We start from the raw sequence: 14,976 nt of genomic DNA on the forward strand, positions 1-14,976 counted from the left end.
CCCAGACAGCGTCGACCAATCAAATTAGGTCTGATCAAAACATGCCATTCAAAGCCAGGGTTTTGGGGGGCATTCGGAGGAGCGCAGCCGACGCTCTGACCTTGGGAGCAATTAGCATGACCAGAGAGGAAGAGAGACAGAGACAGACTGGGAGAGAGAGAGAGAGAGTGGAGGGGGGTGAGCGGAATAAAGAAGGAGATAATGTAAAAACACCCCCACCTCACCAGATCTGCAAATAGGGGATGGAGCCCTCTGAGGGCCCACTCACTACAAGGCCCTGGTCTTACCAACCTCCTCCTCCTACTCCTCCTCCTCCTCTGCAGCCCCTTCACCCGTGCTCCCCAAACCCCCAATTCCCGGTGTGAGCCCGAGGCTTGGGTCTCCCTGAGGAAGCCGAGGTCTCATCGCTGTGTCTTCTTCACACTCGCTGTCATTTGATCCTGTGTGTCATGTTTGATTTTGTAGGTCATTAGGTGCCATTTGGCCGCTGTGAGTCGGAGGTAAGGTAATACAATGTGCTGCGACTTTACATATACATTCGCTCATTTCAAATACAGGATAAATTAACCAGAATCAGATCAATAATGACATTGAACTCACTCAACACACAAGCGCACACACACACACACACACACACACACACACACACACACACACACACACACACACACACACACACACACACACACAGCACCTCTACATCTGTTCATCAATTAACTAGTAATTTACAAAAACATGCAGCGATTCTCCATGTTCAATGATGGCTTCAATATGTTAGATCTTTGATATTAGAACACTGTTAAGTGCCGTTCTCCTTTGAAACACTGCGGCGTTGGTTAACGTTAACATTCACAGGCTGTGTTTATACAACCACATATTCCTCTGGCGTAGACCCGCTCCACTCCTGACACTCCAAACCCCCAGCTCTCGAATCTACCTGGGAATCTAATTTCAATCGACTGCCAGACAGAGGAGGTTTGAGGTTAGACCCATACAGTTAAAAGGCTGTGCAGGGCCGCCTATGCAAGGTGCGCAGGTTCAAATTGTTTTCTATAAGTCACCTCTATGGGGGATTTGTGTTTATCCCTGGCCATTGATTTGTTGCTGGGGTTCATTGGGTAAGACAGAGAAAGGGGGAAAGAAGGCAGACTAAAGAGGGGAATCCGAGAGAGCCTGAAAGAGGGTCTTTGTCCTTCGCTTGGACTTCCTGAGGGAGGTGAGGTGAGGGATGATGAGAGGGATCCACGAGTCCGAGATGGACTTTAATGTACGCTGTAATTCACGAGACTGTAATTGGTACGTTTTTAGAGCTGAAATGACGACACAGTTTGTTTCCATTAGTTGAACATTTATATCTTTCAGTCATTTATCGAGTAACAATTTGTAATTAGAGTAGATTCAACCTTTTTCAATGGTTCAATGTTTTCTGTATGTATGATTGGGTTTGAATGTATGAGTTTGATGATGTCATGAAGCAGCATGGGATCATGGGAATCAACATGATGCACCACCTCACAGTCAAAGAGGCCGCTCTACTGTACCGTGACGCCTGCATCACTACATGATTCTTTTTATACAACGCATGTTTCTGTGCCTTCTTCTTTTTCCTTATCTTTCACCGACCAAACTCCCACACAGGTTTTTACCTGTCTGGCTTCTATGCGACGTATGATATTTATATTCACACCCACTAACAAATGTCATGCTTTCATTATGCACTTTGGCATCAATCCGACATTGTGGTATTAGATTCTCCAGTTCTTTGTCTTTTTTTTTGTTTTGTCTTTGTTACAATAGGATATTCCTGATGGGGGGGATTTCCATTTCCGTGCATTGTTCGACCAAGCTCTTGTCATCCTGCCGCTGTTGTTCTCGTCTCATAATGCTGCTGTGGAGCTCGCCCCACGACTCGCCTGTTTCAGTTTCACTTAGTGGCTTAATTACCGCCGAGCGTCTTCAATGCAAACGATGAGAGACAAATGGAAAACAAATACAATCAACACACTGTCTTATTAACCAGGTTGTCTGATCCCCCCCTTAAACACTTCTCTAGCTAAACAATGCCCCGTCTCCATGTGTGTTCTGTTCACCACAATATGCTGATGAGAGACTGTGAAGTGGATGTAAATACAGGTTAGCATATGCACACAATACAACGCTGATTTGTAATTGGGAAAAGGTACGATGATATATGATTCAAAGGATTATTAGGGCCATCACTTCGTTTGAACAAAGTTCAAAATAAATCACCTATTTTGCTGTAACAAAAAGAGCACGAAACCTGTTACTGGCACCAATGTGTCCCTCAGAAATATAATGTGGCCGTAGCTATGAGGCTTGTTTTCATTTAAGTGCTCAACTCAGTGCAAAGTTGCTTAATCTGCCACTTATTTTTCTCAATCCATCATTTGGTCTGTAAAGTTTTCATGAAATGAAAATCCAAAACATATTCACACGTGAGACGCTGTCACAAGTTAGTATCTGGTATCTTACAAACTTTCCCAATTAGCCAATTATCAGAAATCCACTAATCAGTTAATTGATTTTATCATCGGTTATGTTTACATTCCACATATTGCACAAAAATGCATCTGTTGATTTTAGTCATTTTCAAAGTCATTTGAAAGCAAAATCAATTGTAGCCTCGTCACACATTCGGTCTTAATAGCAGCCTTCGCACTTCAGACCTCAGCTGCTGAGAAGTTACAGTGGTGTTTTGGTGCATGCTTGATCACTCATGCATGTTGTGGATTTCATCAAGCAGTGTGTATTCATATATGTTTGTTTAGTTTGGGGAGCGTGCCGCAGCTTGACAGTCATCTTGAGGGGCTTGCTTGCTCTACCCATAAACAAGACGGGTCCAAATTAGCCGCTCAGAAAGCCTGTGGCCTTGGGTGGTGCTGTCCTACCCCCCAGCTACATTATTGAGCAATGCTAATGATGCAGGCTCTACTCATTTACTCTCTCTTCAACACCATTTCGCTGCCTCTTGAATCAGATTGAGCAGGGCTGACTTTGCAGCAAGCATCATTTTAGATTTCAACCCCTCCCTCTGCAAAAAAAAAAAAAAGCCCAGAAAAAAAAAACATACCCAGTGGGAGCGGGACTCTTCACTCTGACTCTTGCTGACTGACTCCCTCTCTCTATCTCTCTCTCTCTCTCTCAAGGTTTTGGTTAGCACTGCTGCTTCTCCAGGTTTTAATAAGCAGTGAAGCAGAGGGTGTGTGTGTGTGTGGTGTGTCTGTGTGTGTGTGTGTGTGTGGTTTGTGTACATGCATGGCTGTTTGTATGTGTGCAAGTTTGAACGGTGAGCCAGTAACGAGACATACGCCCTCTACCACCACCACCACCACCACGACTGACGGCGTACCACTGTTTACTCTAGCAAATCCTGAACGAGGCCGCGGTGCTCCGAAGAGAGCTTTGCTCCTGTTAATTGGTCATTAAAAGTAGTGGTTTGTGGGCCTCACTAAATCTTTAAACAGGCCATGAAATAATAAAAGGGGAGGTTTGTCACCACTGTTCGCTCCCCAGAGCAGGCAGAGAGGGAGTGAGGGAAAAGAAAGAGGAACAGGACCCCGGCTTTTGATCATTATCTGCAGAATTAGCATGACTGATAATAATTGCTCTGTTCATTTCGGGCCTTGTAAATACATCGTGGATGTGGGGCTGCACACCGGCAGATGAAAGGAGGCTGTCATTGATGTGTGAGGGGGTTGAAAGAGGTGGGCTGGAGGGGAAGATTGTGGCAGCAATCATGATTAGTGAGAAAAATACAGAGTCTTGTTAGACACAGGTTCAGGCAGCAAACGCTTGTTGTTCCTCGCACTGAGCCAACAGTTCTGCACACGTTTGACTCGGAGTACTTGGATGTGTGCAGCTGCCTTATTGTGTTCCGCTGTGTGAGAGGAACCACTACACGAGACGCTGCAGAACCAGCGACTAATACACAAAACGAAAAAACCCTCTCCTCTAAACAGTGACGATATCAAAGAGATTTGGCTTTTCTTTAAATGACACCGGCAGGATGGAGACAACAGGTGTCAAAGTGCACATGCACACACACACACTTTCTCACATACTCACACAAGCCATATTATGTATTGTACCCTCATAAGCCCTATGAGAGTAATGATTCTTTTATACTTGCATGGCTTCTCATATATTGATTTGGACCAGGAGGGGGGCCCTCCCGCAGGGGCCCCATTCCTCGGCTCCTCACCAGGCTCCTATTGTGCCTGTGTGTGCATGTGTGCAAAATACCAGCAGTTGGCGTGTCAACAGAGGCTTTGTGTGTGTGTGCGTGCCTGCGTGCGTGTGTGTGTGTGTGTGTGTAGAGAGTGGAAGAGGGAAAAAGAGAAATAAAGAGAGGAATCTGAACCCTGGATTTCCCTGACATCTCTAAGAGTTCTGGCTAATCCTCTCACACCTTAACACGCACACACACACACACAAAATGCATTTAGACACGTACACGGACAAATGCACGCAAAACACATGACAATGCATCCTCACTCATTGTTGGGGTATCAGTTCAAGCCATCAATAATGGCGCAGTGGACTGTGAAGGGACAGGCATGACCCAGACTGCCCATGGTGTGGAGTTTGTGTGTGTGCATGTGTGTGTGTGTGTGTGTGAACATGGGTCCATACAATCCTGCGAATGCACACCACAAGACCCACACACGCACAGATAAAGAGAGCCTGATCGCTGACCTATATGACCTTTCCCTCCTCGCCACCCTCCTTCTGTCTGTGTGTTGGCCTGCATGTGTGTGTGTGTGTCTGCGCTTTCCTGTGTGCGTGTGTGCGTGTGTCCCATACAGACCCCTTTTCCCCCTAACCCCCTCGTCCCTCCCCTCTCCTCACTTGTCCACCCAAACCTCCCATTGTGTCCTCCCCTCCTCTCCATTGTCTCAGCTGAGAATGGAGGGATGAGCAGCCGGTGAAGAAGGGTCCTGATGCAGAGGACATGTCTGCTGGACGCTTCATCGTACACAAACTGTGGCAGAAACAATGTGTACTTCACCGACACTCAACTTAGAAAAGTGAGACTGCAACAGTAGATAAAAATCCATCTGGTAGAAACATTACCTGCGTCACTACCCTTTTTTTTTTTTTTAATTGAAGACAAATTCACACTTTATTTTAATCGAAATTAGCATAACTCTTTTGCCTTTTTATTTAATGCACACGGACCTTGAGTCATTTTCATGTTTTATAAGCAATTCCCCTCTCACAGGGTTTTTATATTTTCAGTCTCGGAAGTGTTGCTAAAACAGCAAAAAAAAAGAAAATACATGAAACACCCACACTTTAATTTCTGCCCAATCACACAGATATTCCTCCTCCTGTTTTCATTGAGGCAACGACTATACTGTGTTTCTCTGAATGTCATCCATCATGCTTAACCCCCCTTTTTGTTGCACAACACCGAGAATGCATCTCACTTAAACGGTAACAAAGCTTAAATTTGTCTTCTTTCTACTTTGACTGCTGTATTTTAAGTGGTACGAACACATGCAGGTAAAAGATGATCCTACCACAGACGATACATTTGACCTGAGAGGTAATATTTAGAAAATGAGGCGGTAAATTCATATGGTGGCTAACTAGGTTTTGGCTGCCATCTTCAGGCCGTTGTGGGTATTACCATTCCTCAATCCAAAGATATGATTTAAAAGCCCTTGAGCTAAAACATGGTGATTGTTCCTTCATGAAAATTAGACATCCCCACCCCTAATCTCTTCTAATTTCATTCAAGGATTTGTAGAAGCCATAACCCTAAGACTTACATTACACATAATCATTAAGTGTGGCATCTGTTTACATAAACGCACATAATCAGCGGGATTTCTTGTTTAAACATCTTAATCATTTTTCCCTTAAAAGCATGAATGGTTTATGTCTGGGAAACGAACAGCGAAAGGAGTCACCTCATAAATATATGACACGCTGAAGGCGAAAAAATAATCATTGTGGTTTAAAACATCACAGAAATATTCACAAAAAAATAATGACTCCATTCCCAGGTGTGGCTTTCAGACCAATTCCGCCAACTATACCACAGGAACGACTGTGGTCACATTTTTTTTTTACGTGCAACTCTATCCGGAGCATTAGGTGCAGTGAAGAGATGTGTGCTCCAAATCATGCTGCGCACCCTCGGGGAGTTGTGGTATTAAATAAGACCTACCTTTGGAGCATTAGTGGAATTCAATATGTGCAATGTAATTATTCTGCTCAATAAGCCACTGGAGGAGGATATTCGATTTACTACATGCTCTAAAGCAGGTAGATTCAGGTGCTTGTTTTATGTTCACGCAATATAAGCAAACATGCTACTGAAGTGGGGGGGGGAATTACCTATGGTGGGTTTTTTCTTTCTTTTAAAGGTTTTCTGTTAGTTCACCATTAAAATGAAGGGTTTTCTTTGAAGCTGTTGGTAAACATGAAGGAAATCATCAGATTATAGATTTTTCTAACAAAGCCACTACTGCTGAAACATTTAGTCAATCAGGCACATGTTTAAAAATTAGTGGGCGACTGAGTCGTCCATCAGAATGGCAATAATTTGCAGGTTTTCAACTTCTGAAGTGCGAAGATTTGCTGCTTTTCTCTTGGTCGCAACCCAATATTGTAAATTGCTAATAAAACTTTATGATTATTGGTCAAACAAAGAAGAACTTTGGGCTCTATTCATCATGGTCATTTAATACAGTATTTTCTGACGTTCAATAAACTAAACAATTAGTGCAATGATCAAAAAATAATACGCATTCTACTCATGAATGAAAACATCAGTTATTGGCAGTTTGGAACATGGATGATCAGAGCAGCAATATTTGAACATCACCAGAACAAGATGAAGAACCAAAGCAATAAAGCTGAATTAATAAACCGTAAAAGAAATTTAAAAAAAGGCAAAGACAGTACAGTGCTACAGCGCTGTTTTATATTTGCAGTACCAACAATTCAAAACATAAAGAGCGCAAGTTTGAAAAGAGACAGAGGGGAGAGAAAGGGGTTGGGGGGGGTTATGCATTTCATGCTGTCCCAGTTGCCTAAAGTGATTCTCTCAATAATGTATTAGAGCAGTTGTTTATTATTTACTGTTTACACAGCTCAACTCATGCTGCTTTTGTGGAGTGACATTCTCACCCGCGCCGTCTGCGCAGAGCAGGCGAAGCAGCGCACGGCGGCACAGACAGACAAGCCGGGGCCCGCCAGCCAGAGCAGGCAGCCAACCAAACCAGGCAGCCACCCGCTCCACGCCACGCTCAGTTGATGCAAAGGCACTGGACTGAGAAATAAAAGACATCTCGGTTCATAGGCGCCGTTGTACATGCATCCTGAGGTTGTCAAAGAAAAACACACACATGCACAGAGGGGGTTGGAAGGGGATGGGGGGGTCCTGATATTAATATTTATGCAGACACCTAACTGGCCACCACCCCACTCATCTGTTTCTGCATTGTCTTTTAAAGAGGTTCTAGTGTGAATTAAAAGGAGGGTAGTGCAGAGGTGTGCATCTTGCATGATAACAGGTGCATGTGGTGTTACAGGGCTTGTTTTGTATTGATGTAGTGTGTCTTGTGATATAAGAGTGTTTCCTGAGTGTGAGACTGAAGTTAGAATGGCATAAAACTGATTTTCCCTTTCTACGGTGAATGCTGAGGTAATAAAAAAAACTAAAAATCCCCTGCTTCCACTAAACAATTGAGTATTGTTTAAATTCTCCCTCATGCAGGATGAGTCTAGAGCAGAAGGCAACGTGATTTAAAGTCTAACTCTTAGATCTGATGACGGCAAAAGAAAATTCGAAAAGAGTTTTTTCCAGTTGTTGTTTTTAGATCCTAAATCGGTAATGTTGGTAAATCCAGCAGGAAAAGAATATATCTTCAATTAGAATCTGTTTGAAATTATCGATATGTCACAATTATGTACGTGTGTACATGTACATGCCTGTAAAATGATGTAAGAATAAAAAAATCATACCAAGTGTTATGAAAGAATGATTACTTGCATCTTGGATGAAATAAGTATCTTGATGTTAAATATAAAATAGAGATTAACCCTCTAATTCTCCCCTCATACCTGCGTCGCAGACTTCGCTTCTTCTCGTGACACATGTGAAGTGTTTTTTAAGAGAGGAAACACACAACGATGCGAGTGTAGTAATTACAAATTTAAAAGTCTATCTCCGGTCATAGCAGACGATAATTACATCCTCTAGTGTAAACATCAAAAAGTCAATCAGCTCCCAGGCCAGTTTCATAGAAAGAAATGTGGAGGTAGACACTTGTGCAAACAAGCACACACACACACACACAGACGCATACACACAAAACAGACAGTTACTGTACCCCAAAAAACAAAAACAACCACACACACACACACACACGCAGCTTTTTCAAAGTCATAAAACGAGGGGACTTCAAATGCAGCTATTTGTTTGGGGCCTGTTGTCGTGGGAATAGGCAGCGCGACTGTGCTGGTTCATTAGAATTCCTTTCAAGTTGTGGAGTGCGGCCTCCCTGTGTTCCTCTCCCCATATTCCCTGACCCCGACGCATCTCCATGGGACTGAGGTAGGGCGGGGCGCCGGGAGGAGAGGGGGAGGTAGGGGTTGGAAGTAAAGCACAGTACATTACACAGTAAACACACACACACACACACACACACACACACACACACACACACACACACACACACACACACACACACACACACACACACACACACACACACACACACACACACACACACACACACACACACACACACAAGCACAGTTTGGGATGCAAACGAACAGCGGGACACCAAACTGCCTGCAAACTGTACCGCACACACACCGGACAGGGTGCTTGAACGGGACGTGAAGTCACAGATAACTTACACAAAAAGATGGAGAGTGAAAACGTACCCTTGCCACAGCGGATGCACACGTTACGTTTTATTTAGATAAACAGCTACACACACACACAAACACACACAAACACACACACACAAACACACGTACCCAGAGCTCTCCTCCCTAACGGTGTCACCTCGCTGCATCACCCTCTCAGGGATGCAGGGGGGAGGTTCGCCTCAGCAGGCACAGCTCAGCGCTCGGTCACAGGAGAGACTGAGATGTTGTGTTTTTGCCACCAGAGATGGTGGCGGGGAAAAGTGTTTGTGTAACGCACCTGGATCTTTTCTGGCACACAAATAATTGCAATCCCCCCCCCCCCTCTCATCTGCTGCAAGAGCAGCTGAATGTTGCCTCGAAAGTCCTCGAAATTAAGACGAATATAGAAGAGTCTCTGTCAGTTGACGACTGCAAAGACTAGATTTCCAGCATGTTTTACTACGATTACTACCAATGAACAGAAAGAAAACAAATCACCAGTCATGGCAGTATATGAGAAAACTCACTGAAATCAATATTTCTAATTCAATTTAAGACACAAACAATTGTTTCTAGGACAAGTGGAAATTATTTAAATCCATTTTAAGGCCAAATCTGACAATAAATACTTATATTTTTTTTAAGACTGAAAAAAAACTCCTTGCACTTCTCTTAGAAATGCAGAATGATGTTTTTTTTTTAGAAACAATAGATAATTAAGAAGGGTTTGATACTTATGTAATGAAAAAGGCACATGTGCTCTTTATGATCCGATACCATTACTTGATCATTTCAGAATAAATTGTGATAATAACCAACGAGCTCTAACAGTGTTTAACATGATAAGAAACTGTTTTCTGAAAGCACAAACCCAATAATGAAATTAGTATAAGTTATTTCACACGATGAGTCAGTACATTGGAGCAGTATTTAATGATGCACTCCCCCATTAGTGTGAGTATAAAGTAACCAGTGCTGGTTCATTGGTTTGCAACGCTGTCCAGTTTGCAGAGTGAAAATGGCACGAACCTCGGCCTGTGTGTATTTTTTTTCTCCACTCAGTTGGAGCGAGGTCACTTTGGCAGACTGCGCTCCCGAACGAGACCCCAGCGGGCGCCAGACTGCAGGGAGAGGGACGCAGAGCTGCTGCCCGTCACAGCCCACTGGTCGCCTGACGGGCCCCAAGGCCTGCCAGACTGACACCACCCCCGGCCGGGCAGGAGGCAGAGAGGGGGCAGAGGAGGGGTCCAAGGATGGGGTGTGCAGAGGTGGAGGTTGGCATAGGGGACAATCACTACTGCATTTATCTATTTTATATAGCCGGGTAGAAGTGGAGAGGACACGGGAAGGCAGGACAGGAGATGTTCTGCCACTGTGCCCACTGTTGGCGTTTGACGGAGGTGGTTTCAGGTGACAGAGAGAAAGAGATTGGAGGAGAGATTGCAACGGACAGCCATTACTCAACATATAATAGAAAAATAGCAATACGCATGACACGCAGCTACAGTATAGCTTTGTAGTTGAGTAGAAAGAAAAACTCTGGGCGATAAAAAAAAAAAAAAGACATGTATTATCAGTGAGAGAAAAGAAAGACTGAGACAGCGGAGAGCTGAAAAAAAGGGGGATAAAGGAGAGTGAAAAACTAGTTGTGTGTGTCCCAGCATGTGTCTGAGGCTGGCGTGAAGGAGGGAGGAGGGCAACACTCACAGAGTCTCTCAGGCGTGTCCGGAGCATGAGCCAAGTACCTCTACAATGTTCACACACACACACACGCACACACACACACACACACTCGTATACACGCACACCTGCCCTCTCCCTCCCTCTCCTAACACACTCATAGACACAGCAACACACATGTTTCGTCACACTTAACTTTTACCCTGCATTTACAAAGTTTTACAGGACATTCACGCCTCTCGATCCAGTACGACTGAGTCCATCACTCCTAAAGGTTTTTCTCCTGCTTATTTCCAACAAATCTACCTTCACATATGCTGGAGAGAAAAAACAAAGACAGCTCTATTTTGAGTGGCTATGGGATATTTTCCGTCCCGTGCTCATGTAAACGTGACAGTTTTTACACGGAGAGCAGAGCTTGTCCTTTGATACTGAGCCATGTTTGCACAGCTCATATATATATGTAATGTGTAAATGCATGAGTGTAACGCTCACCTTGAAGACAATACTTCATACTAAACTCACTCTCTCCCACTCTTGCAGGTTCTTGCAGGTTCACATTATAAACACATGCTGAAAACCAGCAGACAACCTCGCACTTGGAGTAAAGGTATGACTGATGAAGGGAGCGGACTGAATACTGTCAAAGAGCAGTCCGTGTTCTCCAGCAGAGCACACACGGTAACTTTGCAATTAAACAGTAAATGGATCAATGTTTGTATATGTTTGTGTGTGCATGTGTGTGTCTGGGGGGCCTCAGGGGCCCGTCCTAATGAGCTATCTGTGTGCATTTCTAACAAGAGCTCGGTGCAGCGCCCACGGCACTGTCATCCTGGGCCACGGCTGACCTTGCTCGGCTGCTAGGCTGTGTCGTTTGCTATATTTATGGCACCACCACCACCACCTTTCTCTCTCTCTCTCTGTGTGTGTGTGTGTGTGTGTGTGTGTGTGTGTGTGTGTGTGTGTGTGTGTGTGTGTGTGTGTGTGTGTGTGTGTGTGTGTGTGTGTGTGTGTGTGTGTGTGTGTGTGTGTGTGTATTCACTAGTGTGTGCATTCCAGGAGGGCGGGAGAGCAGGGGGGCTCACTCAGGAAGCAAATACTGTGTATATCAGCATAATGAATCAAGTGGCAGAGAGTGAGCGAGAAAAGAAAAAGGAGGAGAGATAGAGAGAGAGAGCGAAAAGAGGGAGGGTGGAAGAGAGGAAGGGATGGAGAAAGCCATTTTCCCTCTGCTGTTTCCTCCCCTCCTGGCAACCAACTCCTGTGGTGTCTATTCCCTCTATTCTGCGTTCGCCTTCTTCCCCTTTTTGTTCTCTCTCATTTTGCCTTTTCCCCCCCTTTCATTTCTTTGCTTGACCTGATCCCTCCTTCAGCACAGGCATGGCCAGTTCAACTGGACACAACACTCGTAAGGTTATATGACACATCACGTGTGTTTACCGCTGTCTCTGACATATGGTATTAACCCAGCCAATGACAATGGGAGCTTTTCGAGCATTTTACACAGTGTACACACAGTAAAAAACGTGAGCTGGTAGAATGCATCAATTCATGTCAAGGCTCAGTGCATGCATGCATGCATGCAGCTATATGAGTTCGGCACCAACCAAGCCAGCTGAATCACCAATGGAATAATAATAATGCATGTGCATGGAATCAACTGGACCCCTTGTTCATCTCTGGGCAGGGGAGAGAGGCTGGTGCACACACACACACAGTTAGATACATACACAGCCTCAATATGCAAAGCTCCCCTGTGCTGGGTTAAGGGAGAGGGGCGTGCTGCTGTGAATACTCATCTGAGCCTGGCAGAGGGAGCTGTGTGTATCCCCCCATAACCTAAGGGCGAGGGGCAGAGGAGAGCGCTCCATTTGCGTGGGACACACATACACGAGTGGAAACACACACACACACACACACACACACACACACACACACACACACACACACACACACACACACACACACACACACACACACACACACACACACACACACACACACACACACACACACACACACACACACACACACACACACACACACACACACACACACACACACACACAGGCCCAAACAGAAAAGTCAGACACATACATGCTCATACGCCAACTCACACACATTATATAAAACCCATGCATACACACATTCACACATGGAGGCGATAAGCGAAGGGAGCACTATGGGGAGGGGGCGCCGTGACCAAAAGTAAAGTTTTAATTCGGTCCTCGGGGACACTGCTTACTCATCCAACTCCCCCAAGGACCGACTTTCTCTGAAATCTATTCAAATCACATCTCTCCTCCGCCTTTTATTGCATTTCTCATATCCCCATCACAAAGTGACAAATCACCACACACTTCACAGAACCAACATCACTTTGCCTCCATTTTGGGGGGCAGATGGATTTCGGGGATTTTTACTTTTAAAGTGATTAGAGAAACTCACTTCCGACTGGGTTTCCCATTATTTTCCATGAGAATTACTGTACGTGAGTTGTCATGTTCCGAGTCCAGAGACACCTTTACCTGTCTTTTCAGTTATTTTCAAGAGCAAATCTTTATTTATATGGCAAATATAAAACTAAACCTCCCTCAGTAGCACACACACACAAAAAGATGTACGCCAAATACAGCGTTTAAGGCCCACCGCTACTCTCAAACGTGCAAACACATAAGTGTAGGAACACATTCTGCGACTCAAGTCCCACACTTCCAGCCAGTGTTCTCTGCTCCATTCTCAATAAAGCAGGTGATGAGAGCGTCGAGGTCTAATTAGTTTATGCAGACGTATGAAGCTGGTGGGACAGGCAGCATTGTTATTATTTCCCTGGCAGCCCACTGCCGACACACACACACACACACGCACGCACGCACGCACACACCAACAGTGACACTTACAACGTCGCCTGCCGCATCCCCAGCCGTGCTCATCCAAGACGGTTGTGGGGGGGTGAATTGGTGGGGCGGGTGAGGCTGGATGAGAAAGGGGGTGTCAGGATGGGGAGAGCCGATGTGCGAGCGCGAGGAGAGAGGGAGAGAAGCGCCACTTGATATATTCGTAATGTTCCTTAATATTTTCATTTTGATGTAATTTGTGGCCCCGGTTTTTTAAATATCCGCTCTGTAATAATGTTTAATTTCAAGGGTCAGTCTGCCAAGGAGTATATTAAAGCTGATAAAACTCATTTTCCACAGGCCCAATATCGCGCTCAGATCAGGTTAGGAGGCCAGCCTCCCTGAATATTTCATCTTTTATCATGCCGATAATGGGAAGATGACAGAGGCGCATTATTACAATGAGAGAATTGCTCATTTTCCTGACGGGGAGGGCTGCCTGGCTGCCTGGCTGCCTGCTCTCCCGACCGCCTGCATCAATGACTGGTTGGGGCTGCCGAGAGCCAAGGGCTCCACAGAGTGTTTGTCGCAATAAAGGCAATTCTTCCCTGGGAGAGGAGAGGTGACGAGTGGAGAGGAGCAGCGGAGGCGCACAGAGGGGATGGAGGTAGAGAGAATGAGAGAGCGGTACGGAAGAGAGTGAGAGAGAGAGAAAGAGAAAAGCAACTTTCTTCAACCACCTCACTTATTTGATTGTGGTGAATAATAAATGTGGGTTTGGAGTTGGTGTGTGCGTGAACTGGGGGTGTTTAAGCAAAAGAGCAATAGCGGTGTGTGAGTGTGTGCATGCTGGTGGTGATGTGGCAGAGCAGGGGGCTGGGTGAATCTCACAGATTTGAAGAAGGTCCCTATTCCGAATTAACCCATTTAATTGAGCCATTAGGAAAGAACAAAGCTGGGGCTATGGGGTGAGACGGGGGGGGGACAGAGTGGGGGCAGCAGCCCATCATCCTCCTTGGGAATGGAACCTGCCCCACACGCAAATGACTGGACCTTCTCTGGCGCCAGAGCAGCTTAATAAATGGACCCAATCAAGGCTTTTCTGGGGACCACCTGTGTCCCGTACAGGTCAGAACCATTAGACCCACATTAGAGGGCCGTGATGGACGCAGACGCCGCTCCATCCACTCCAATAATGAGCATAATAAGAGAACCATAATGGCATATTTATGGGCTGGCTAAGAAAAGGAGATACTGGCTGCAGTGTTTTTCGGGTGATTGAGAATGGGAGCGGTGGAGAGCAGGGAGCTGTGATTCACAGACAGGTGACTTGTGTGAGAGCGTATGTGGCTTTAAGCAATGCACAAGATCGCAGCCTGCAATTTCAATTACCGACATGATTACACAATTTAATCCCTCTCATAGAAAGCCTGTAATAAAAGAAGCAGCAAACGAGTACACCAGAGTGATCAGAATAAAATGACTCACAAGAGACCTAGTTATGATACATTTCCATTTCCAGTGGCTGCGCTGTGTGAAAGATCTGTCACACACCAGGTGGGCCTAT

The 14,976-nt window shown here is 45.2% G+C and overlaps 1 protein-coding gene across 1 annotated transcript in view; it reads right to left on the reverse strand.

Annotated features, from left to right (window-relative positions):
* LOC118113339 (B-cell receptor CD22) overlaps positions 1–14,976 on the reverse strand; it is a 1,629,935-nt gene that overhangs the window by 611,817 nt on the left and 1,003,142 nt on the right. The window lies entirely within an intron of this gene.

Source organism: Hippoglossus stenolepis, chromosome 8, assembly GCF_022539355.2.
Source record: "Hippoglossus stenolepis isolate QCI-W04-F060 chromosome 8, HSTE1.2, whole genome shotgun sequence".
Taxonomy (NCBI): Eukaryota; Metazoa; Chordata; class Actinopteri; order Pleuronectiformes; family Pleuronectidae; genus Hippoglossus; species Hippoglossus stenolepis.